Source organism: Polypterus senegalus, chromosome 1 (assembly GCF_016835505.1).
Source record: "Polypterus senegalus isolate Bchr_013 chromosome 1, ASM1683550v1, whole genome shotgun sequence".
Taxonomy (NCBI): domain Eukaryota; kingdom Metazoa; phylum Chordata; class Cladistia; order Polypteriformes; family Polypteridae; genus Polypterus; species Polypterus senegalus.
Window position 1 is genome coordinate 8,206,654 of NC_053154.1, and position 25,905 is coordinate 8,232,558.

Genomic DNA, 25,905 nt, shown 5'->3' on the forward strand with positions numbered 1-25,905 from the left:
AAAATTAATAGACCACTCCAGGCTAAGATTCATTTAGCAAGAGAGGACAACAATGTATGGTCAGGATCTTTAGATAAGAGGGTTAGGGTTAGGTCTTTTGAAGTTTCTGATGAGTTTTTCCATACAATGTGGGTCTGTAGTCAGGTTGTCTGTGTCAGTCCGAAAGATGCAAACAATCCTCATTTCTGGCCATCAAACTCTCTGTCTCTATTGACACCATGTTGTAATGTGTTAACTTTTAGCATGAGTTTGACTTCCCATTCTTTTCTCACCTACTGTGTTCTGAAGTTGCTCATAAGCCCTGTGACTTTGACGTCCTTCTCACAGTGTCCATGGCTGTTGAAGTAGGCAGCTACAGGAACATCCCTACTCTCATGTATAATGTTGAACCTGTGGAAGTTCATTCTTTGGCGGAGTTTTTGTCCAGTTTCTCTCACACAGAGTGCAGTGTCAGGACATTTCATACAGAGAATTAGGTGGACCGCATTAGATGATCTGCAGGAAAAAGACCCCTTTATGTGATGTTCTAGTTGTCAGTGTGGTATAACTACACAATATGTATTATAAATGTGAGCACACGTTTTACATCTTTTCCGTAGGTGGGGAGATGTGCTGTTATCTGTTTGTTCACTTCGGGAGTTTCGGACAATCAGTTGCTGCAGGTTTGGCGATTGTCTGTATGCCAGGAGTGGTGTTTCTGGACATTTTTCAGTGTTTCGTCATTGTGTAGCAATGGCTGAAGTTCTTTTATAATTTTTCGAAGTGCTTCAAGATGTGGGTTATAGGTGACAACAAGGGGGATGCAGTTCTTGTTGTCTTTGGTCTCTGGGTATGGCAGTAGCTGCTCTTATTTGAGTGCCTGTTGTTTTGGGGGTATAACCTTGTCTGATGAAATCTTGTCTCAGCTCCTGCAGTTGTTTATCCTGGTCTGTCGGGTCTGAGCAGATATGGTTGTATCAAATTGCTTGGCTAAAAATAATGGAGTGCCTTATATGCTTATAATACTGCAGATTAGGCTCAGTAAGTGACCTGCCTTGCCGAAAATAAGGCATGGAGGAATGCACCGTGCCTTAACGTGCCCAGTTATATGTAACGCAACGAGCTCTATTGAATGTACAGTGCTGTACGTTTAGCACATACTGAAGGTGAGGTAAAGCATCCTTTAATATAGAAAACAAAAGTTTAATAAGAAAAGGCTAAGTTTCTTTTTTGTTTTTTTTTTATTCTACATGTGGAATGGACTTTTTCTTTATTCCAGTGTGGACCATTTGATTTGAATTTTCACTAAACTTTTTAAAATGAACTTTTGGACACATGTCTGACCCGTGCTTAATCCTGCCTTACAGTTGTGGCCAAAAGTTTTGAGAATGACAGAAGTGTTGGTTTTCACAAAGATTGCTGCTTCAGTGGTTTTAAATCTTTTTGTCAGACCTTTCTATGGTATACTGAAGTTGAATTACAAGCATTTCATAAGTTTCAAAGGCCTTTATTGACAATGACATGAAGTTTATTTGCAGTGTTGGTCCTTCTTTCTTTTCCAAGACGTCTGCAATTCACCCTAGCATGCTGTCTGGTAATCAACTTCTGGGCCCAATCCTGACTGATGGCAGCCCATTCTTGCATAATCAATGTATTGAGTTTGTCAGAATTAGTGGTTTTTTGTTTGTCCACCCGCATCTTGAGGATTGACCACAAGTTCCCAATGGGATTAAAGGTCTGGGGAGTTTCCTGGCCATGGACCCAACTTTCAATGTTTTGTTCCCTGAGCCACTTACTTCTCAATTTTGCCTTATGGTGTTCCATCATGTTGGTCACCAAACTGTTCTTGGATGGTGGGGAGAAGTTGCTCTCGGAGGATGTTTTGGTCCCATTCTTTATTCATGGCTGTGTTCTTAGGCCAAATTTTGAGTGGACCCACTGCCTTGGCTGAGAAAAAATCCCACGTGATATGAATGGTCTCAGGATGTTTTACTGTTCGCATGTTGGAAAAAAAAGGTTGGAAAGGTGGCGCCCCCCACCTTTTCTTTTTCAGATGCCCCAAACAATCGGAAAGGGGATTCATCAGAGAAAATGACTTTCCCCCAGCAGTCCTCAGCAGTCCAATCCCTGTACCTTTTGCAGAATGTCAGTCTGTCCCTGATGTTTTTCTTGGCTTCCCTTCTTGACACCCACCAGGCCAAAAAGTTCCTCCGAAAGTTTTCGACTCCCTCACACTTGCCTGCTGCCATTCCTGAACAAGCTCTGCACTGGTGGTGCCCCGATCCCGAGCCATGAACCAACTTTAGAAGATGGCCCTGGCGCTTGCTGGACTTTATTGGGCGCCCTGAAGCCTTCTTCACCATAATTGAACCTCTCTACTCTAAGTCAATCAGCATGAAAGAATGATCTCCAGCCTTGTCATCCTCAACACTCTCACCCAAGTTAACGAGAGGATCACTAAAAATGATGTCAGCAGGTCCTTTTGTGGCAGGACTGAAATGCTGTGGTTTTTTGGTTCATGGCAAAGAGGAACTTTGCAATTAATTGCAATTCATCTGATCACTCTTCACACGCTACACAGAGTATGTGATGTATGCATTGATTTACATTATATGTAAATTCAGTAGTTTATAAAATGAACTTTTATTCTTTGTTGCTGTGACCATTCTCATCATACTGTAACAGACTGCCATGAGCGCCATTTCCTCTTCAGCTTGGCGCTGCATGTACAATAAATGACACAGATAGCCAAGCTTTTCTCCCACCTGATTACTGACTCACAGGTTTTATTAGATTTGTCCTGTTAGAGGATACCTTTTTTTCTTTAATTAAGATGTTGATTTCTACCACAAGGGGGCAACTGCTTTCAATGAGCTGTAAAAGGACGAACAAATTTGTCCACCTCTGTATTTTTAAAAACTAGGGGGCTCTGCCCACTGCTCGCTTCGCTTGGCAACTCCCTGACGGGTGCTATGTGCTTGCAACTTCACGGCTTTGCCACTCACATAAGGGGAAGCAGATGTAGAATTTAAACAGATTGTTATTTTCATGGGAATTGTTACATATGCATAAAAGAACTAACTATGTTACATTACAGCGTGCAAATTAATGATAGTAAAAAATAGTAAAACGTAATAAATTGAAAGAAAATGTTTCATGTTGCGTTAGAGGTATTCATTGCGTTATACGTTTTTGTTTGTTTTGGCATTGAAATTAACACGCAAATACTTTTTAAACTTACACTTATACTGTTTATTTGATATTTGGACTTCAGCCTTCACACATTATACAGGTACAGTTCATGTCAACATTTTGTCATTTATTACTAAATATTAAAAACATTTCTGTTTTAACAATATGTTTACATAGATTGTTATAGACACGGAACACACATGAAATGCATGTGTTCCAAATAACAATCTCTTATTTCCCCTGTAAAACTGCAGCACTTGACTCCAAGATAATCAAGGCTTGAACGGGGAGAACTTCTTGCCCTTTCTGCGGCAGTGCGGGGATAGGATAGCAGGCTGCTTGTGTTGGTCAACACATTTACAAGACAAAAGACACTGATGAAGAGGTGCAAAGGGATTTAAGGTGGGCCTGGTTTACGAGTTTTTTTGTAAGCTTTGGTAATTCTAGTGTTAACCAAAAATGGTTTAGAGGAGGGCGGGACCCCCTCTATCAACTTGAAAAATAGTCTTGTCTCATCTAATGATTTTCTTTTATAATAGAGGGACAATTGCAAACATTTGTAAAATCCTTTTTTCGCTTTCTTGGGGTGCTGAGTGTTGGTTGATGACGGAAAGAAAATGAATTGAAATGATTTTCGCACAAGGCTTCCTCACGACACAATGTTTAAAAAGTGACCGGGTCTCAATGCTTTCTGAAGGCACCGTAGATGTGTTGACTTATTCCAAGTTATTCTGTCTTTTGCTGAACTGTTTTCTTCTACATGCAGGTTTTTCAAATGTACTTTTAGAAGTAAAGAAGTTTTATAAGGTAACAATAAACACTGCATTATGGAAAAGTGCAGTTCACTGGGTACTGTGGAAGAAAAAAAAATACTCCCAGCTGTGTATAATAAGCTGTCAAAGAAGCATGTGAGGTCTTAAAAGCTTATAATTTACCTCCTCAGAGTTCGTCCTTTTAAAGCCGTGAAATCTATTTTTGTTTGCTAAAATAATATTTTATAAGTCAGTGCCTTCTACTTTTCATTTCCACTGAGTACATTTGTTACACTTGCATTTAATTTTTAGTTCTATTGTCCATCTATTTGTCCATGTTTGAATATACTGTATTTTGTTCAATTTGACGTCAAAGTATCCAGAAACTGGGTTCGTCTGAAGCAGGTATTACCAACTCAGGTCAAGTGAGGGCACTCATGCTAACCTTCTTCTCTATCTTATCCTAAACAGCATCAATAAGAAGTCCAGTGAGGGCATTTGACTCCTGCCTTTAAAACCGAATGGAAGAGGATGGTCAGTATGGAAACGACTGGACCAGAAAGCGGCGCTCCTGCAACCGAGTGACTGACTAAGAAAGAGCTGCTTTGTGTTGATTTTGTAGAGGTGCACATATAAGTTCTTTTTTTGAGATATTGGGACTTTATTAAACAGGGATGGCCCAACATTTTCCTGTGGGAACTGGCACTGCCTTATTCGACCACACCCATTACTTATTTTGGCCATGGATGGCCAACTCTTAGCAGAGTTCTGGTGGTTCTAAACTACTTCTGTGCTCATGGGACAATGAAATGGTTTTATCACCTTGTTCTGATCTAAAACCTTACCATCAATTGATCGTGAGGGTCTACAGAGAATTTCTTGGACTTTGTTGGTTGGTTTTGGGTCAAAAATGGCAGCGTGGATTGTGAGGCCTTCAATGAACAGGCACACTTGTGCCTTTCTTGTCTGCAGAGAGAGAGGGAGAAGAGAGAGTGTTATTAGTCAGTGTCCCCTCGTGTCTCAGCAGTAAATCACTCTTACCTAACCCCTTAAGTTGCTCCCCAAGCACACATGTGTGACAAGTGTCACAGTAAAGAGTCGGAATAATTCCATGAATGTAAGATTTCAGTTTTTGATTTTTAATAACCATTCTGAAAATGTGTTTTCACTTCGTCATTAGGGCTTATTGACTACAAATTGTTGGGGAAAAAATGGCAAATGAATTCATTTAAAATTAATTCCATGACACAATAAATTGTGCAGAAAGTCAAGTGTGTCTGAATACGCACTTTATCCACTGTGTTCTGCAACTAAGAAAAGGAGCCACCTGAGAATGTTCACCAGTGTCTTGCTGTTGCTGATGGGACTTCATGAGGACTTAACTCACCCAGGTTGTATGATTTTGTGTATCATGGCTTTCATGGCTTCATAGGATACCTCTGCTTGCTTCTACCCTTTGGAGTCTGCAGTTGCCATTGTTCAACATAAGAGCAAGTGCTCTGCCAATGAAAGTCAAAGAAGCATTCATGAGGCTGAAAAACAAGAAAAAAAAAACATCAGAGACATCAGTAACACCTTAGGATGACCGATATCAACTTTCTGGAATATCATGAAGAAGAAAGAACACACTGGTGAGTTCAGTAATCACAAAATGACTGGTTGGTCAATGAAGACCTCCACTGCTGATGACAGAAGAATCCTCACTATAGTAAAGAAAAAGCCCCCAGCACCTGACTGACAGACCAGAAACAGTCTTCAGGAGGTCGATGTGTGTGTGTCAGAGACGACTATCAGCAGAAGACTTCATGAGCAGGAACACAGAGGACACACTGCAGGAATGAGACCACTAAAGCAGAATGGCCAGATTACAGCTTGATAAAAAGGACTTCAAAGAGCCTACAGAATTTTGTGGGAAAAGATCTTGTGAACAGATGAGACCAGGCTAGAAAAAGTCCAGAAAAGAGCGACTCAGCTGCTGATTCCAGGGCTACAGGGGATGAGCTATGAGGAAAGATTAAAAGTGCTGAGCCTTTACAGTTTATGGAATAGAAGATGAAAAGGAGACCTGACTGAAGTGTCTAAAATGATGAAGGGAATCAGTAAAGTGGATCAAGATGGTGACTTTAAAATGAGTTCATCAAGAACACATGGACACAGCTGGAAACTTGTTAAGGGTAAATTTCGCACAAACATTAAGAAGTTTTTCTTTACACAAATACACTTAGAATAAGCTACCAAGTAGTGTGGTAGACAGTAGGACTTTAGGGACTTTCAAAACTCGACTTGATGTTGTTTTGGGAAGAAATAAGTGGACGGGACTAGTGAGTTTTGTTGGGCTGAATGGCCTGTTCTCGTCGAGATTGTTCTGATGTTCTAATATTCTAAAAATGGAGAAAAGGGGACACCACACAAGATGCTAGATTGACAAACCAACACTGCGAGAGTGGAATAGCCTGTTTAGTGAAGTGACTCATTTTTAAAGCAAAGGGTGATTTTGCTAGAAAACCATTTGTTAAGAAATAAATGTGCCCGTTATTAGGCTTTAGTCCATTTGGTGGGTGTCTCAGTCTTTCCATCTTGGTGCCTGTTACAATACCATGTGCTCCACAATAATCCTTCTGTTGCTTCTTCATAGAATTCCAGCATGTTAGTAAAACACGACCTCCCTCTTCTGAACCCATGCTGACTGTTCAGCAAACTCCTGTCCTTGCCAGGTGTTGCTAAATCTTATCCTTAATAATTCCTTCCATTAATTTTCCTGTGATGAACGTTAAGCTTACTGGTATATAGTTGCTCAGATCTGCCTGGTCACCCTTTTTTATATGACAGGATGACATTTTTCATTTTCCAGTCTTTTGGAATTTCTCCAGTGTGCAGTGACTTCCTAAAAATATGCGTCAAGTGTTTCTATCTGTACTCGCTAACCTCTCTAAGGACTCAAGAGTAAATATGATCTGGTCCTGGTGATTTGTTTTAATTTCAGCCTATTTAATCTCAGCATCTCTTCTTCCTCTACAATTTCCAACTCCCTCAGTACCTCTTCAGTGGTCTCTTTCACCATTGGGAGGATATCGACTTCATCACATGTGAATGCTTATATCACTTACCAAGAAAATAACAAACATTTTAGTGTTGTTGCAAACTTCATTAAGTAAATAGGAAACCCGTGAGAAAATGTGCTTTAAATACTCATCTAAAAATGATTTTCTTAATTTTTTACAGCACAATGTGTTTAAATATTGAAATAAAAGACTGTTTTTTGGCTGCTTATATTCCAAAAAAAAGTCCTGCCATGTATCCATCTGAGCATTAGCAAAATGATTTTATTCACTAGGTAAAAGCTCCCAGGATGACCATGAAGGTTTAATGTGATTGTATTCCCTTTCCAAATTCGGTGAAAACAGTAGGGCCTTTCTAACCCCAGAAAAAGAGTACCATAGTGCCACTGGGCTGTAGGCCGAGTGCCAGGGACATGCATTTTTGGGCATCTGTATGGAAATTGTTCTGGCAGACGTTCTGTGGATTGTTGCCAAGTTGCTTGCTATTAGCAAATTGTTGCACAGATCCCATTCCGTCAAATTACGACACGGCTCACATATGAATGAGATATTCATCTGGACTGCAGTTAACTTTGTCTAACTCTTCGAAACATCATGCTTATCAAATTTCCATATTCATTTTAAAGTTAATGAGAGATGAAAATCTTTATGCTCATTACAGTGCGGCACATTTAGAAAGTTGGCTTTGTTTTAACAAATAAATTAAATTAGCATTTAATGATAACCAAACCAGTAAAAGTAGGCTAAACAAATTTAAAGTGCTGTGTTTCTAAATAGAAAACTGAAAATTAATTCCTTACATTGGTCATTCTCTTTTAAATCCCCAGCAAATTAAAATGAGTTGATATGAATAAAATAAACATAATTATTTTTTGAAGCATAATATGATTTTTTTGTTCTTAAGTTTAATTGCATTAAATATTATGATACACATTTGTAATTATTTTGTTTTGCAATAGTGAGTCATGCCAGCTGTGTGGGTGTTCTGCCAGAACTGGGTATAAAGCAGGACCCCATTCTAAATTATACCAGGGGTCCCCATGTAGTGGATTCAGAAAGTATTAAGACCCCATCACTTTCTGCACATTGTATTATGGTGTAGATTTCATTTTAAATGGGGAAATTGGCTATTTTTTACATAATGATCTACACTCAGTATCGCATAATGAACAAATGAAAACATGTTTTTAGAAAAGTTCAAAAATGTATTCAAAATCTAAAACTGAAATCTCTCATACAGTGGAGTATTCAGACCCTTAATTCAGTACTTTGTAGAGCTCCTCTTAGCAGCAATCACAGTTTCGAGTCTCTACAAGCTTTGCACGTTTGGATCTAGGTAGTTTATTCCATTCTTCCTGGTGGATCCTCTCAAGATTCCTGCCATCTTCATGCCCATCCACACATGTCCTATGGGTTTAGGCTGGACCGCTTGGCTTTATGCTTTGGGTCCTTGGCATGCTGAAGTATGAACCATCTCCCTAGGCTGAGGTCATAAGCATTATGGAACAGGTTTTCCTCCAGGACCTCTGTGTATTTGGCTGCATCCATCCTTCCCTCGATTCTGGCCAGTCTTCCTGTCCCTGTACCCCCAATTCATGACATTGCCACCAATATGATTCACTGTACTAATGGTAATAGGCAAGAACTGAGCAGTGGCTGGGCTTCTCCAGCCATAATGCAAGGAGTTCTGCCCAAAGAGATATATTTTCATCTCGACATAGAATGGCATCCACATAGGGCAAGAAAGCGAAGCAACTGCTTAAAGAGAAATACTTATTTATTATGTATTATTGCCGAATTGGACTCTGACTTCTCAAACTCTGATTTTGATAAAAGTGATCTGGAGATCGAAAACGAAAGGCAGGTACCTGCATCAGCTGATCGGTCCCCAGCAGATCATGTAGCTGACATGCCTATGGTAACATTCGCCTTGGATGCCTACACAGACACTTATTTAAATCTGATTTTGATGCAAGTGATCTGGTGATTGAAACTGAAAGACAGGTACCTGATCGTAGTGCTGAACACGCTTGTGTAGCTGACATGCCTACTTCAACGTTCGCCTGGCAGGACTACACAGACACTCATTGAAATCCAATTTTAAGACAAGTGATCTGGAGATCAAACACAAAAGACAGATACCTGTATCAGCTGACCGTGCAGTTGACATGCCTATGGCAACATTTGTATGGGAGGACTACACAGACACTTATTGAAATTCGATTTTGATGCAAGTGATCTGGAGATCAAACAAGAAAGACAGGTACATGCATCAACTGATTTGTCCCCAGGTGATCGGTCCCCCAGCTGATCATAGTGGTGAACATGCTTGTGTAGCTGACACAGCTATGGCAACATTCGCCCTGGGAGGACTACACAGACATAGGTCTGTGAGAGACAAGCTGGAAACTTTGACTTCATCAAACAACATGGCTTGCTAGTGGGCACTAAAGATTACCAGGCACTCGACTATTTCAAGTTGCTCTTTTCCAGAAAGTGCTTTTTAGCTTATGAGAGAAGATACAAAAAGGTATCTAATAAGTATGTGAATTTACATACTGTAGGGTCACATGGAAGATGGGGGAAAAAAATTTGCCCTAAAAGAGTTAATTATAAGATGTGTTGCCAGAGATTTTTTTAAAACTATTAAGATATTTTGTTTCTTTTCTATCCATACCAAAGCTGTAGCTGCGTTTTCCCAAAATTACCAAAGTTCAGCAGTTCTAACATAAAAAATGGGGTTCCACAAAAGCCTGACACATCTAAATGATTCCAAAGACGAAATATCTTTGTTTTTAAAAGTTTTAGTTAAAATTCACAGTAAAACAGTTCAAACAAATAAGAAACAATAAAATAGCAAAAATTAGAAAGGTTCTTATTTAAGAGAAGTTCAGTTCAAAACTTAAATCTTGTTACATTTCTAATTGTTACAAAGTCACTTCTAAACATTTTTGAACAATTTCAAAAAGGTTAGAAAACTGTATGCCTACCCCATTTCTGTGCTGTAAATTGGTCTTTTAGGACCCCAAGCACTGGGCCTTTTCTAAACAAAAACAGACTTAATTGTCACACTGTATCTTAATTATAGCAAAAAAGTTCTACTTACTAACGTACAGGGGGAAAAGACTACACCATTGTATTGTCTATGGCTATGACTAAGCAAATAAAGTCAATTCAAGTTGGTAAGCATGCACTGGTACAGTGCATTTTCGCACTCACTGCATGATGAAACAGCTCAGGATCCTGGTTTAAAACCTCCCGAGGCAGACACACGGTCCAGTCCCACCCTCTGGAAATGACCCTCTATCTGCCACAGCCAGGTGTTACGTGGACGACCCCTTGGCCTGGTCCAGCCACTCAAGTTCCCAACAATGAGGATCTTTTGGGGAAACACGCCACATGGCCGTAGTGCCGTAACAGACGCTCCCTCACAATGCATTCAGGAACCCATGAGCAACCGCTCATTCAACACAAAGTCAAACCAACGGTACCCAAGGATTTTCCAGAGAGATACAGTACCAAAGGAGTCCAGTCTTCATCTCAGGTCACTGGATAGTGTCCATATCTCGCAACCTTATAGCAAGACAGGAAGCACCAGGACTCTAAAGACTGAAATATCGGGAGCACCACATACCCCTTTCCAGTGACCTCATGACCCCTCCATGCTCTCCTAATCCGTCTACTGACTTCATAGTAAGAGTCACCAGAGACATGAATGTCACTGCCGAGGTCAGTAAACCTCTCGATGAGGTCGACACTCTCTCCGCAGACAGACACACTGCTATGGCCGTGCCCAAGAGCTCATTAAAGACCTGGCTCTTGGTTTTTATCAGGACACTCATAAGCCCAGACACTCAGACTCCTCACTCAGTCTCTCGAGAGCCCTGATCAGAGCCTCCTTTGACTCCACAAAGATCACAGCATCGTCAGCAAAATCAAGATCTGTGAATCTTTCTTCACCAAGAGATGCCCCACAGCCACTGGACCCCACGACCTGCCCAACAGCCAGTCCATGCAAGCATTGAACAGAGTAGGAGCAGAACAAACCCCCGATGAACCCTAGAATCAACTGGAAAAAACACAGAGGTCCTGCTTCCACTCTGCACAGCACTCATAGTACCAGTGTACAGGCTGGCCATGATATCCAACAACCTTGAGAAAAACCTTGCAAACCCTCAGGATGTCCCACAGGGCAGCTCAATCAACTCGAACGCTTTACGAAAATCGACAAAGGCTGCAAAGAAACCCTTTCAATATTTGCATTTGCTCTCCATGAGAGCCCTCAGTGCCAGGATGCGGTCGATGGTGGACTTCTTAGGCATAAAACCAGACTGTTCTGGTCGCTGGTAGGTGAGCAAGTGATCACGGATCCTATTGAGGACAACCCTAGCAAGGACCTTACCCGGCACCGAGAGCAGTGTTACCCCCCCTGTAGTTGCTGCAATCCAGGAGACCCTCCCTTTCCAGATAGGGACCAACAAGTCCCGTTTTCCAGTCAGTCTCCCAAATGGAAGCAAAGATTTCTTGCAATGCCAGGAGGATAGCCTTACCACCAGCCTGGAGAAGTTCACCCCTGATACCACAGATCTCTTCAGCCGTTCCTCCCCTCAGCTGGATCATCAACTGTGCAATCTCAGTCAACACTAAAATGAATTTATCTTAAAGCATTACTTTCTAGGTTGGATCTTACAGTTACTTTTCTATCCATACAAAACAAAAGGCATACTGTTAACTGGGCTGTACTGTTCTCTTCATTTTGATTGGTGCAAAGTGTAAGTGTTATGGCTAAGTTATGCAAATGACCATAGCCTTTATAAGCAAAAGCAATTGCATATTCTTCAGCATTTGTCACATTGAACTCCGGGTGTCCGTGTGGCAGATGTGCCATCAGATCTGCTGTAATAAAGGATGTCCATTGGAGCCATTGTAATGGCGATCTCAGCTGTTATTTAAAGGAAAATTCCCAAACTGATTCTCACTTAGAATTCCCCTTGAACTTCTCTTCCCCTACCAGGCATTTATAAAACTTAATACTTATTTATTACCCCTCTTACATGTGTAATTTGTAATAAATATACACTTTTTGACACATTTCTCGTCCCCTGCCTCATTCCTGGCAGAGGGTTGGTGGCACGAGGGTGGAATAGGATAAAAGTCTAATTTGATGTTTTTCACTGAGTATCCAAGAATCAGGCTCCCCATTAAAACACCCCCCACCCCTGCAAACAGATTCCTTCTTTATAAATGTAAACTTCTGTACTGAAATTTTTTAAAGTAGCAGTAAAATTAAGTGGACAGATTTGGTCTAAATGGGGAGTTCTCATCCAGATTGTTCTAATGTTCTAAAATCCAGGCAACTCTTTTTATATGCAAAATGTAGTAGTTCCTGTAATTATTTATGAAACTTATAAGGACTTGTACTGATTGTGATAAGACAGCCCCCGGGCACAGACAGACAGTTGCTAAATGTCCAAAAACACACACTCTTTATTTATACAAATGTCCTGCACCCAACACAGTGCTCCAATCCACCCAAACTCAGTCCCTTCTTTCCTATACACTCTGTATTCCTTCCGCCTTTACTCCTCTCCTCCCAAGCTTCATCTTCCTCCTCCTGACTCCAGCTCCCGAGTGGAGAAATGCGGCCTGTTTTATAAGCACCCGGATGTGTTCCAGGCGCTCCTTGAAGATCTTCTGGCGGCACTTCCAGGTGTGGCGGAAGTGCCGCATGAGCGCCCGGAAACACACCGGGTGTCCCTGAAATTCTTTCCGTCAGCATTTCCAAGTGCTGACATCCATGTGGTGACCATGAGCCCCAATAGGGTTGAGCTTCTATGATCCGTTCCCATGGCTCCCATACAAACCAGGCCGGCTGCCCTCTCGTGGCCCAGGGGAGGTATAGTCGCTCTCCGGGTACTTCCAGGAATCCCGGCTGGGCATGGCCCCCAGCCGTCCACCACATGGTGCTAATTTAGGAAAATTTCGTATTTGTGTTGCTGGGCACAAGAAGGCTGGCACGACATATAACTCTTTGAGGGCTGAATATTTTTTCGGGTAGATGACTGGAATGAGCAGCAGAACAGCTCCTGGCCATCGGTGTTGTCTGTATGCAGCTAAAGGTGGATCTGGCGAGAGAGCAAAGTGAATGCCGAAAGAAAAATACTCTATAGAAAACATTTTGCGTATTATTGCTGAATCGGACTCTGACTTTTTGTGCTCCAATTTTGAGGCAAGTGATCTCAAGTGATCTTTAAATGATTAAAAATGTTAGAGATGTAGCAGCATCAGCTGATCGATCCACAGCTGATCATAGTGCTGAATGCGTTTGTGTAGCGGCTGGCAGCTGTGTGAAGACACTGATATATGTCACTGTAAGTTGATACCCTCCTTGAAAGAGTTAAAAGAGGGCCAGTTATGCAAAAAAAAAAAAAAGTCATTTGAGTTTTGTGTCTGGAGTTGCCTGTCTGTTTGCTTTCCTGTTTTGCTGCCTGTGGATTCTTGTCTTGTCCTGGATCATCTTTTGTTTTGGGAGTATGGACTGTCTGGTGTCGTCCTGCTGCATGAGGACTGTCTGAGGATTTGTTGTTGTCCTGCGAAGAAAGGAGCACTCCTGATCCCATTCACACGTCATCATCTCATCAGGAAACACTGATAGGACTGATCTTTACATTCACATACATCATGCTGATCTCTGGACTATCTACTTCCATTATTTCATTTAATTTCATTTGCCATTTTTCATGGACTTCATCGTGTGTGGTTTTTGTTAGTGGTTTGTTATTGTTGAGTTTGTGTTTATTGTATATTGCCGTACGCGGTACTGGGGTGGGATCGTTGTAGTTTGCATATACAGTGGAAACTCGGTTTACGAGTAACTTGGTTTACGAGTGTTTTGCAAGACGAGCAAAAATTCTTAATAAATTTTGACTTGATAAACGAGCGATGTCTTGCAATACGAGTAGTATGGATACACTTTGCCTGCTGAGCGTCTTGTGATCACAACTGAGCTGATGGTTCTTCTCTCTCTCTCCTTATCTCGCTCGCTCGCTCGCCTCTTTCTCTCCTTATCTCGCTCGCCCAGCGCGTCTCTCTCTCTCTCTCTCCTTATCTTGCTCGCTCGCCCAGCGCGTCTTTCTCTCTCTCTCTCTCTGGCAATCGTCCCCTATTCTCTGTCTGAGTCTGTGTGCCTCAATCATAGTCAACATCTGTTTACTACAGCATTGTGACTGTGTGTGTGCGCGCTGTGAAGTGCGAGTCCCCATCTTGCTCCCCAAAACACGAAGCTGAGTCTCAGTACTTTAACACCAGCTTTATTCAGCTTGAAACAGCTACAGCACTGTTATTTATTGTACGACCCATTGACGACAGGCGTTTGTAGCATGTCTGCGATCTTTCTGGATGCGCTTATACGGCGAACTGCTACATCGCTGGGACTCCGCGATTGCTTTGGGACGCTCTTCCGCGGGTCGTCCCGTTGGGTGGAATGCCACATGAGTTTAGAAACTCACTCACACCAGCCATGATTCTTTTTAAAGGTAAAGTGCAGGTTAATTTGTATTATGTATTTTACTTTATATTTTATATTGATCATTTTTATATGAATAGTTTTGGGTTGTGGAACGAATCATCTGAGTTTCCATTATTTCTTATGGGGAAATTCGTTTTGATATACAAGTGCTTTGGATTGCGAGCACGTTTCCGGAACGAATTATGCTCGCAAACCGAGGTTCCACTGTATTTCATTTATTATTGTTTAATACATTAATTCATTTCTGTATTATTGCTTTTTTGTCTCTTTGAGGGAGTGTGTGCGAGTCGGGCCAAGGCTGAGTTGCATTCCTAGGATCCCCCACCTAAAAAATAAATAAATCACCGTCATATCGACGGTGTGAATCTTAGCTGGGTTTTTTAGTCTGGTACACACTGTAAATTATGAATTGGAATAAACAAAGTCAGAATATTAAGCGGCTGCTTTAGAAGCAATGATTTCATGGATCAATAGAAATACAATCTTATCAGCAAAACAAAGTCTTGTTTTTAAATGCTTCGCAGCACACATTACAGGTAAAGTTCGGCCTTCGAAGTTATTTCTTCACAAAGACGGAATGTGTGCATTTGCCATGCAAAATTTTGTTGCAAGGTCCAGCGTTTTTCCTTAAATTTTAATTAATGTCTTGCCCCCACTGGCATTTTACATTAGAGTTAATTGTGCACGGGTAAACCTGGAAAAAACGTAAGCCATAAAACTTACCGAATACGTACTGTGAAATGAACGGCCTCGACACACACAAAAAGGTTTGGGGCAGCCACCAATATATTGTCCCTGACTGCAAATGGGTTTTGATAACACACTTATGTGCAATGAATGGAGTCCTGAGTCGAACTGATTTGATTAGAAAAGATGGTGGCTTTATAAGCCGAAAGACAGAAGGGATGTCATCAAGAGCCGGAACCAGAAGTGATGTTAGTCTGGAGGCCAGAAACCAAAAGTGACATCAGTCTGAAGGCTGGATCCAGAAGTGACGTTGTCTGTGGCGCTGAAACTGGAAGTGACGTTATTGGTGGGGCGTTTGGTAGGTTGTCTCGTATCTGGCCTGCAGAAATAACTGAAGTGGGATTAGAGCACCCTGCCACCCTCTGGCCTACCGGATATTTACCTTGACTTGTTCCATTCAGCTTCCTCCTATTTGCACATGTGTGACAGTACATTTTTCAAGTCAAGACAGTTGTCAAGTGTCAAAGTCTGGAATAACTATGACTCTTCTTTGAGCTGCTCACCTGACCAAATTGAGCAATTGTGGGAGAAGAAACCTGGTAATAGGGTAGAACAAGAAAGTGAAGGTCACTGTGGTTGAGATCTAGAGAACCCATGTGGAGTTGAGAAAGGACTAGCATCCCTGCAACTCTCTATCGATCTGGGCTTCAGTACAGAGTGACCAGAGAGAAGCCTGAAAGTAGCCATTGATGATCATTCTGTCAAAGTTCCAGAAAGACTTTTTGGAGAAACCTTTGGAAGGACAACCATTCTTAAAGATGGCGTATCACAAGCACATTTAATAATAAAATGATCTGCATTTGTCATCCCATTTTATTGCTACTAGTGTTTGTTTTATTCCTAAAAAATGTTTGTGATGCACCATCTGCTGGATTGGAAAACACAATTCATTTTATTACTTAAATGCATTACACATACATTCCAATAGATGGTGCACCGCAAACGTTATTGCTGAGGTCTACATTGATTATTTGGATTTCAACCCGTCGGTTTAAAATACTTTACAGTACACTAAATGCTTTTAATACTAATTTGGTCTACATTTCTATATTTTCTGGCCTCCAAGGTGCAGGTGGGCGAAGGGGGGAGTGTCATTCTACATATCAGCAGCCATATCACATGCACTTCAGAACAGGTCATTCACCTGAAGCTAAGCATGTTTGGGCCCGAACAGTACTTGAATGCGAACCATCTAGGAAAATGCTTGGGTTGCTGCTGGAAGAGGTGTGGGTGCGGCCAGCAGGGGACGCTCACTTTGACGTCTGAATTTGGATTCTAATGCCGCAGTGCAGTGATTGGAACACTGTGTTGTTAAAATGACGTTGTCCTTTGAGTTAGATGTAAAATCGAGGACCTGCCTGGTCATAAAATTTTCCAGGGCATCCTTAATAAAGAGTAGGGTGGTTCCCGATTTCCAGTCTAAATTGCCCACCACAGCCTAGTCATTCTGGCCCCCTAGTCATCCCCTTTCTCTAATTGGCTGCCTCTCTTACCACCTCACCACCTAACAGCTCATGTGTGGTCAGCGTACTGGTGCACAATGGCTGCCATCACACCACATTGGTGGGGATTGAAGTGGCTCCCCATTCACTATGTAAGCATTTTGAGTAGTGAGAAAAGCATTATATATGTGAGGGGGTACCCAAAAATAACCGGACTCTGTACCTGGCACGCAATCCAGGCTTAGTTGCAAATTTTGCTGCTAGGTGTAGCATACTTACAGTATTCTGCAGCAGTCTTCCAAGTGGCGTTGCTCTGTATTGGTCGTTCATCATTCAGTGTCAGTTTTTCTTGGTGCTTATTAAACGTGTTCTGCGTTTTTTGTGATAGGTGATCATAAAGAACAGCGAGTCTGCGTTAAGTTTTGTTTTCTCTTAGGGAAAACAGTTGCTGAAACTGTAGTGATGCTTGAAACTGCTTTTAAAGAGAAAGCTTTGAGTAAAACACAGGTCTACGAGTGGTTATCACATTTCAAATGGGGGGAGATGTCACTTCAAGACCAAGCAAGATCTGGCTGACCTTCCACAATTTGGAATGACCAAACTCTTGAAAAAGTTTGCAATGCAACTTATGAAGATTGTCATTGGACTAGTGAAGAGATTTCTGATTTGACTTGTGTGTCTTGGAGTTCTTGCCACCTTCCCTAATCACCTGATCTTTGCTCCGTGCGACTATTTCTTGTTCCCGCATATGAAAAAAGATGTGAAAGGAAAGCATTTTTGTACCATGGAAGAACTAAAAGAAAACTCGCTGCAGGCCTTGGACAAATGTTCCTCTTCAGCAATTCCAAAAATGTTTACACCAGTGGGATAACCGTTGGGATGAGTGCATTCATTCACATGAAGAGGACTTTGAAGGAGACTAAAGTTTCAGTAAGTTAAAATTAATTAAAATGATTTTTTTCAGTTCTAGTTATTTTTGGGTACCCCCTCAAATGTAAAGAAATAATAATAATAATAATAATACTAATATTCTTCTTCTATTATTATTATTATTATTATTATTATTATTATTATTATTACAACAACAGGCCACTAAACTTGTTAAAGGTTCCACAGCAGGTTGTATAAGCCTAAGGTCACCATTGCCTCCATATCTTTTACCGCTTAGCATGGGAAAGAGAGAGACGGATAACATGGGTAACAATCCAGGTCCTGATCAGAGACAACATCTCTGAAGAAACCTGACAACAGCTCTCCACTGAGGGTCTCCATCCAACCTAATAGAGCGTGAAAGGACCTGCAAAGAAGAAGAGCAGAAAATCCCCAAATCCATGGGTGTGTGAAGCTTATCGTGTCAGACTCAAGAAGACTCCAGGGTGGAATCTCTGCCAAAGAGGATTCAATAATGCACTGATTGAAGGGTCAGAATACTTCCGTGAATGATCTATTCTAGTGTTTTTATAAAATTCCAGGCTTGTCAAATCCAAGAAGTCCCCAAGTTGGACACTGTAATAAGCATAAATTTAATATGTCACTGTGCTCTGTGCAAATATATATCATAAATCTGTCTTTTTCTACTCACATGCACAGTTGACACAGAGCCAGATTTAGCACAAGGGTTCACCATATAGAACTGTTAGGCAAGCATTACAATAGAAGACAAGACAGATTGAGACAACTCAAATTTAACATGAAAACGTATCGTCTTTTGCCCTGTTTGGAATTCCATGATTCACCTAAGTGGGGGCCCTGCACGTGAAGAAAGAGTATAAAGCCTTGGAACATTGCCCAGCACACCTTTGAAGTCGACGGACGGATGAGAGATAATGTCATCCGATCCTGAAAATCCTTCCAACGCAGCAACTAAAATGGCAGACTCTACACATAGGGTCCTCATTCCCTTATTTGCCATTGGCTTCCTTCACCTGTTAGGCAGCATAAGCCAATATTAAACAAAATTATGTTATTTCTCTTTGGTTTCTTGCCGCCATATAAGGGGAGGGGTATTGCCTTTTTATATTGTCTCTCTATTATATAAGAAAATCTTGAGATGAGACAAGACTATTGCCAAGAGATTTTTTCAAGTCCCACCTTCCTCTCAACCATTTACGGTTAACGGCACACACCCACAGTCTTCTCACATCTCATTGGTGTAAATGCTTTTGTCAGACACAGTTCCTGCACTCTCAGCTCTTATAAATTTTTACGTTTTCCTCACTTTAAGTTCCCAATAAAAAAAGACTTATTATGTCCAAATCTTATTGAAGAATTTCATCCTGAAGGGTTATCAACAGAAGAAATGAGTACATGGGCAATCCTAGCATAGAGAAACGAGGAAGTCAAACGAATTAACATGAAAATTGTCGATTGGTTACACAGCAAATTGGTTAAATGCGTATCAATAGACTATGCTGAAACAGTTGATGGTGATCGTGCGGAAGATGAAAACATCAGCTTACAATACCATGAAGGATATCTACAACTGTTAACAACGTCCGGTCTTCCAACAGCCAAATTACTGTTGAAAGAAGGATGCATCGTAATGTTATTGCGTAATTTATGTCTAAGTGATGGGCTATGCAATAGAACAAGATTAGTTGTATTCAAAGCTGTTCAAACAATTCTGACATGTAAAATTTGAACAGACAACAGGAAAGGTAATGTAGTACATCTTCTGTAGATAACATTAGACACCAAAGGAGATCTAGATATGCCATTCATATTAAAGCGTTTACAGTTTCCTGTTAGAATAGCTTTTACTATGACAATTAACAAATCACAGGGACAAACATTTGAAAAAGTAGGTTTATTTATTAGATAGAAAGAAACGATATTCACTCACGGGAAGTTATATGTTGCATTTTTACGATGTAACTCCAAACACAGAATCAGAATTCAAAGCGATATTGACGAAAAGTTTATTCCAAATATTGATTTTACTAAAGTTTTACAGTGAAAGTGTAAGTTTAAAAAGTATTTGCGTGTTAATTTCAAAGCCAAACAGAATGAAAATGTATATCACAACAAATACCTCTAATGCAAAATGACACATAATTTTCTTTCAATTTATTATGTTTCACAATTTTTTACTATGGTTAATTACTCGCTGTAATGTAAAATAGTTAGGTCTATTATGCATATGTAACAATTCCCATGAAAATAACAATCTGTTTAAATTGTTCATCCGCTTTCCCATATGCGAGCGGTGGAGTCATGAAGTGGCTAGCGTGTATCAGCCGCCCAGGGATTGGCGAGCGAAACGAACAGGAGCAGAGCCTCCTAGTGTATATATATAAGCGTCCTCATGTGCAAGTGTGTGTGTCTGTCTGTCCGGCCCAGAAGTGCAAGGCTACAGCATGAAGCTCAAAATGCCGGCAAGGTGGCCTCAAGTTAACGAGTCGGAAGAAGAAAGAAGTGCGAGATTACAGCTTGAAGCTGAAAGAAAGCAACTCCTTTACCAAAGTGAAACCACCGAGGAAAGACAAACGAGAGACAAACTCACTTAGCCGCTGACAGACAAAGGGGGGCGAGCACGTCCGTAAAATGAAACCGTTGACTCTGCATTTCAATTTTTTTTCTGATGATTTCAATAGTTTGTTGCTTTTTACAGCACAGGTTTACACAGCTAGTATCTATATAATTACAAAAGAGCTCAATGCCAGGGAGCTAACGCCTCCTACTGGATACAGACTCACAGCCAAAGGGGCTTTAACAAAATCCCAAATAAAGGGTCAGTTTGATATTTCAGTTTTTTTTTTTTAAATAAATCTACAATATTCAAGCTTTCGAGGCAACTCATGCGTCTTCTTCAAACAAGATGTAGGGCCTCGAAAGCTTGCATATTGTAATCTTTTTAGTTAGCCGATAAAAGGGGTCATTTTGTTTGACTCCTCATTACACCCATAACGGCTAACACGGTACAACACCCTAGTGCTACAATACATTTACGGAAATTTCTAAAATCCCGTTTTCACTTTGTCACTCTGGGGTGTTGAATGATGAGTTAAAAAAATGAATCGAAATGATTTTAGCACAAAGCTGCAACATAGCAAAATGTGAAGAAAAAAACAAAAGAGAATCTTCTGCAAGTTGCTAATCAGCCTTCTGCGGTCAAAGTTGTCTCTTTCTTCTTCCCGCATGGCTGAAGGTCTTTTCGCTGAGGACTTCCAGCGTGACATCCAGGGTGATTGAAAAAAAAAAAAAAGGATCAAGGCACATTAGCATTAGGTTGAAAACCGCAAGGATGTCTGGAAAGGATCAATCAAAGTCTGCACCGTAGAGATAAAAGAGGAGCCCCAGCTACAGTGACTGTTGCACAATGGAAGGTGTTGTCAGGATTAACCTGAGATCTGAGAGGGTGTCTAGACGTGATTGTGCTCCTCTGTGATACCCGAGTCTTGTACAGCATAGATAATAATAAAAAAAAAAAAAGAAAGATATTCCTGGAGACCATGACAATAACAATTGTTGCCAGGAAGAAACAAAAAGTCATGAGTGGGGACGGGAAGGGCGGAATGCTAAGTGGTAATCACCCTCGAGTGCTGTTGGACTTTTAACTAGAGAACGTCCGGCATGGGCGTCAGGAAAGGTTACAATTACTAAGCCTTTGGCTTCCTTCCCTGATGATGTCCTCTTATCACAATATTAAATTTTTTGCTATCAATTCATTCATAAATCCTTGTAGTTCTTTAAAGCAAACGTACATTGCATGCTGCTATAATGGAGACTAAATGAAGAGAAAGCAAGCGCCACGGAAGAAGGTTTCTCTCCAAAACTGGCTCGTATTCAGCTCCTAAAGACCATTCAGATTAGCCGGCTCAAAATGTCTTTTGTTTCGACGCTGCCGCTTCAAACTGAATTTGTGTCGTCTAGACAACCCCAAGGAGATTGTCAGAGAAGAATGATTGCATTGAAACCTGAGTTTTGGCAGGAATGGCCACTTGGCAGAAAGCGATAGTGAGGATGCAGGACAAGGCCAGTGGACCTTCCCAAATGTGATTGTGAGGCAGTGTAAAAGGTGGAACAGATGAATGGAGGGGGATTGCCGTTAATTCGATAAAAGGGGTCTTTTTTCATTTAACGTATTATTACAGTTTTGAATGATGTGCTCTAAAATGTAGCCTGCTGCTGTCACTCAACTCTAAGCCGCCATATATTGCCAACATCTTATAACCAGCTACTTTAATGAATATTCAAGTGTGGGACAATGGATACGTGACTGTATTTTAGCTTGTGCCGTATGATGGCAATAATGTTGTTTGAATGATTTATTATGGAGATCGCTTTGGTAAAAGAACAGCAGAGATCCTGCTGAGGAGCGTGTGCTTTGAAACACATTTGTTGGATGAAGGAATAATTTCAAAGGATGCTTGGTGGTGCAGTGTTTAGATCTGCTGTCCAACTACTTGTGCATCATCCTCAGGCATCTTTTTGGATCTTAGTCCAGGTACTGAGAAAACCTCCCCAACCAATCCCCCCCACCCTATTCCATTGGGATATTTGCTGGTCATCTGCATGATTGATTTGCCACAGGTTTTATGGAAGATGCTCTTCTTATGCAACCCTCACCAATTTAATTAACAATTCACTAAGGCCGCACTGGCTCATGCGACCTTGGTGGCTGGAGTTGCTTTAAGAGTGTTGATGGAGAACTACAGAGAGGGTCAGAAGGAATTGCATTGCTTATTTGTGGACAGGGTAGCAAGAGAGGAGTTGTGGTACAGCATAAGGAAGTCGGGAGTAGCAGAAAAGTATGTGAGGGTGGTGCAGGGTATCCATGAGGACAGCGTAACTGCGGTGAGGTGTGCGGTTGGATGGCAGCCTGGTTTGAGGTGACAGTGGGATTACATCAAGGATCGACTCTGAGTACATACCTGTTTGCAATGGTGATGGACAGTTTGACAGATGAGGTCAGAGAGGAGTCTCTGTGGACTTTGATATTTGCAGATGACATTGTGATCTGTGGAGAGAGTAGGGAGCAGATTGAGGAGACCCTGTGTATTATCGTAGTATTTCCCTCTACTTACCCTTTACCTGTTTTCTCAAGGGTAAATGTTCTTGTCAAGTTCGTTATCGGGTTGGTCTTCTGTTGCACTTTAAGATGAACACACAAACAGACCCTAACCACAACAGTGCCCTATAAATGACACACACACACATGCTGATTAACCCTTAGCACTTTAAACCACACAAGTGCTATAGGAATAATAGTCTGTCACTCAGCACTTCAAGAGACTTACTTATATCGGCACGAACAACATACAATGTTTTATTGATATCTCAGACATAAATATTACTTTTGGTCTTAGGCCTTGTTCACACGGGCGTTAAAATCGAGTGTTTTTTTTGCATTCGTAGCGTCCGGTGAGCGCGGATCAAGCGCCGAGTGTTTTCTACACGTAGGAGTCAATGAGAGTGTTCACACAGGCTTTGGTGACGGCGTTTGTCCGGCAGCGCGTTTATACGGCATCAAAAAAACGTTGCATGCAGCTTTTTCTTGGCGTTCAAAACCCAACGAACGCAAGGAAACCGCTTCTAGATCGTTTTCTGTGCGTTTATTTTACGCTTCGGAGGACCGGATATACAGTATATAAGTTTACACATGTTGCATATGAAAAAATATTAATATTTTTATGTTTTCATATACAACATATATATTTTCATATTGCTTATTTTATTTTATTTTCTCATGTAATTTGTAAACCATGAACCTATTAATTTATGTCCTAATATAATATTTGATAACGATTATGTAGGGGGGGCAATCCATGGCGGGGGGAAGGGTCATTTCAGTGCATAACACCGGTGTAAGCGCACACTCGACTACTGTTTCCTTACCTCAAAGTGACAAGTAGTCTCTCTTCGGGGTTAACACCAAGTCGCATATTGGTTGATGTGTGGCATTGCACCAGCTGCAGCAGACAATCAAAAGTGGAAACCGACATCCGACAGTAATTAAAAAACTTGCTCGGAAATTTTCGCATTTCTTCATAAAGTACAAAAAAACTTCCTTTAACCCGACGTTGTGCAGTCAGAGGATGAACCCAGTAGCGGCGGCGATTTTTTCTCTCCCTACGTCGCCGTATTAGGAGTATTTTTAAAACAAGAAGATTAATATCTAACATAGCAAAATGGTCCATATTGAAAGGAGGCACATCAAATAAAACGACAAGGGCTTTCATATCCAGTTCCCGACACTGCCTCCACAGGTTAACACACAAACTACAATTTGGGCTGCAGGCTGGCGTTAGACAGAGACAAACAAACGCCTGTGTAGAAGTCAATCGATCGCCACCACAAAATGCAACATAAACGTCTAGGACGTTCAGAGCAAGTTCGTTTATCCAAAAACTTAACGCCCGTGTGAACAAGGCCTTAAAGAATACATTTAAACATACAAAGACTCAGCACTCTTGACTATAGGCCATTTATCAGCCAAGAAGACCTTCTTTATCATACTGTCCCTAACTTTTGAGTGGCGCCCTCACTCTCAGCCTTATAAACCCCGCAGCACAGAAATAATGGCAAAAATCCGGCTGTCACAAGGTGCGCAAAGAAATCTAACTTATCACTTCAATCACTCTAGACATTAAGAAAAAGCATAGAAAGTTAAAAGCAGCATGGTATTTATTACAAGAATAATAATAATACCATTCGAACAAAGAATAATAAAAAATAGGTACTGATAGGAAAGTCTGAATATATATAGTCTTTGGGAAAAGCTTACGAAAAAAGGTAGAGATGACAAGGATGAATGTTCCAGGCAGGTGTTTGATTTAACAATCGATGTTCATGATGCCTTTCTGACGACTAGTGCCGTCTTCCTCCGTTCCTCTTCTTCTCCTTCTGTACTTTCTTCTTCTTCTTCTTCTTCTTCTTCTTCTTCTTCTTCTTCTTCTTCTTCTTCTTCTTCTCTTTGCTTCTGGTGTTGCTTTCAAAATGAGGCATATTTATTATAAAGTTTCATGCCGTGGTTTCACAACACATGAATGTTTCATGCACCTGATTGACTGGCTGTCAATATGATGGATGAATTTTGCTCCCCAGGTAATAAAGTTCTTTGAAATTGCCTGTTTTTTTCCTTTCCCAGGCTGTAAACCCAATTGATGTCCCAGATGTCCATCCGTAAAGTAATCAATAGCCTGTGGTATCAGCTAAGGCTTCCTTTCCCAGGCTGTAAACCAAATTAGCACTAAGCTATGAACAACTGTTATAAAAGTGAGGTATAAGGAAGAGGATATGTCTTTTTTATTATAATGCCTCCTACATCTGAATTCATCTTGTTGGGGTTGAGCAAAATATCATACAGAATAAGATGTAGATTTTATACACCATAACACCCTGGAGAGGGGGAGGAACACAATGATAAGAAGGGGAATGAAAGTCAGTAGGAGTAAGGTGGAGTACCTGAGCATAAATAAGAGGGAAGGTGAAAGAAGGCTGAGACTGCAAGGAGAGAAGGTGGTGAAGGTAGATGAATTTAAATACTTGAGTTCAACAGTCCAAATTACTGGAAGGAACATCAGAGAGGTGAAGAACAGTGCCGGTACAGTGATGTGGGCAGTGAAGAGTGACAGGAATTATTTATGATAGAAGAATGTCTGCAAGAATGAAAGGGAAGGTCTATGAAATGGTAGGGAGACCAGGTATTTTGTATGGTTTGGAAATGGTGGTACTGATGAAAAGACAGGAGGCAGAGCTGGAAAGTGGTGGAGTTGAAGATGCTACAATTTTCACTCAGAGTAACGAGGGTAGACAGGATTAGGGATGAATATATTAAAGGAACAACAAAGGTACAACAGTTTGAGATGGTTTGGGCACATGCAGTGGAGAAATGAGGGGTACATCGGGAAGAGAATGTGAGGATGGAACCGCCAGAAAAGAGGAGAAGAGGAAGGCCAAACAAGAGGTTTATGGATGCGGTGATGGTGGACATGAAGACAGTCAATGTGGCAGAAAATGATATAAAAGACAAGGGATAGATTTGAGATGGGTGATCCACTGTGGTGACCCCTAAATGGGACCAACTGAAAGAAGAAGAAGACTGTGGGTCTCCCCAACACAGTGGCTAATTTGCATCTTAAAACATGAGTGGACAGTGGACTCCACAGGGAGCTGCTGACCCCACAACTCTGAAACAGCTTGAGCAGCTCTGAGAATATAAGAATTTTAAGCATGTAAAAGGCACCAAAATACAAAAACTGGCA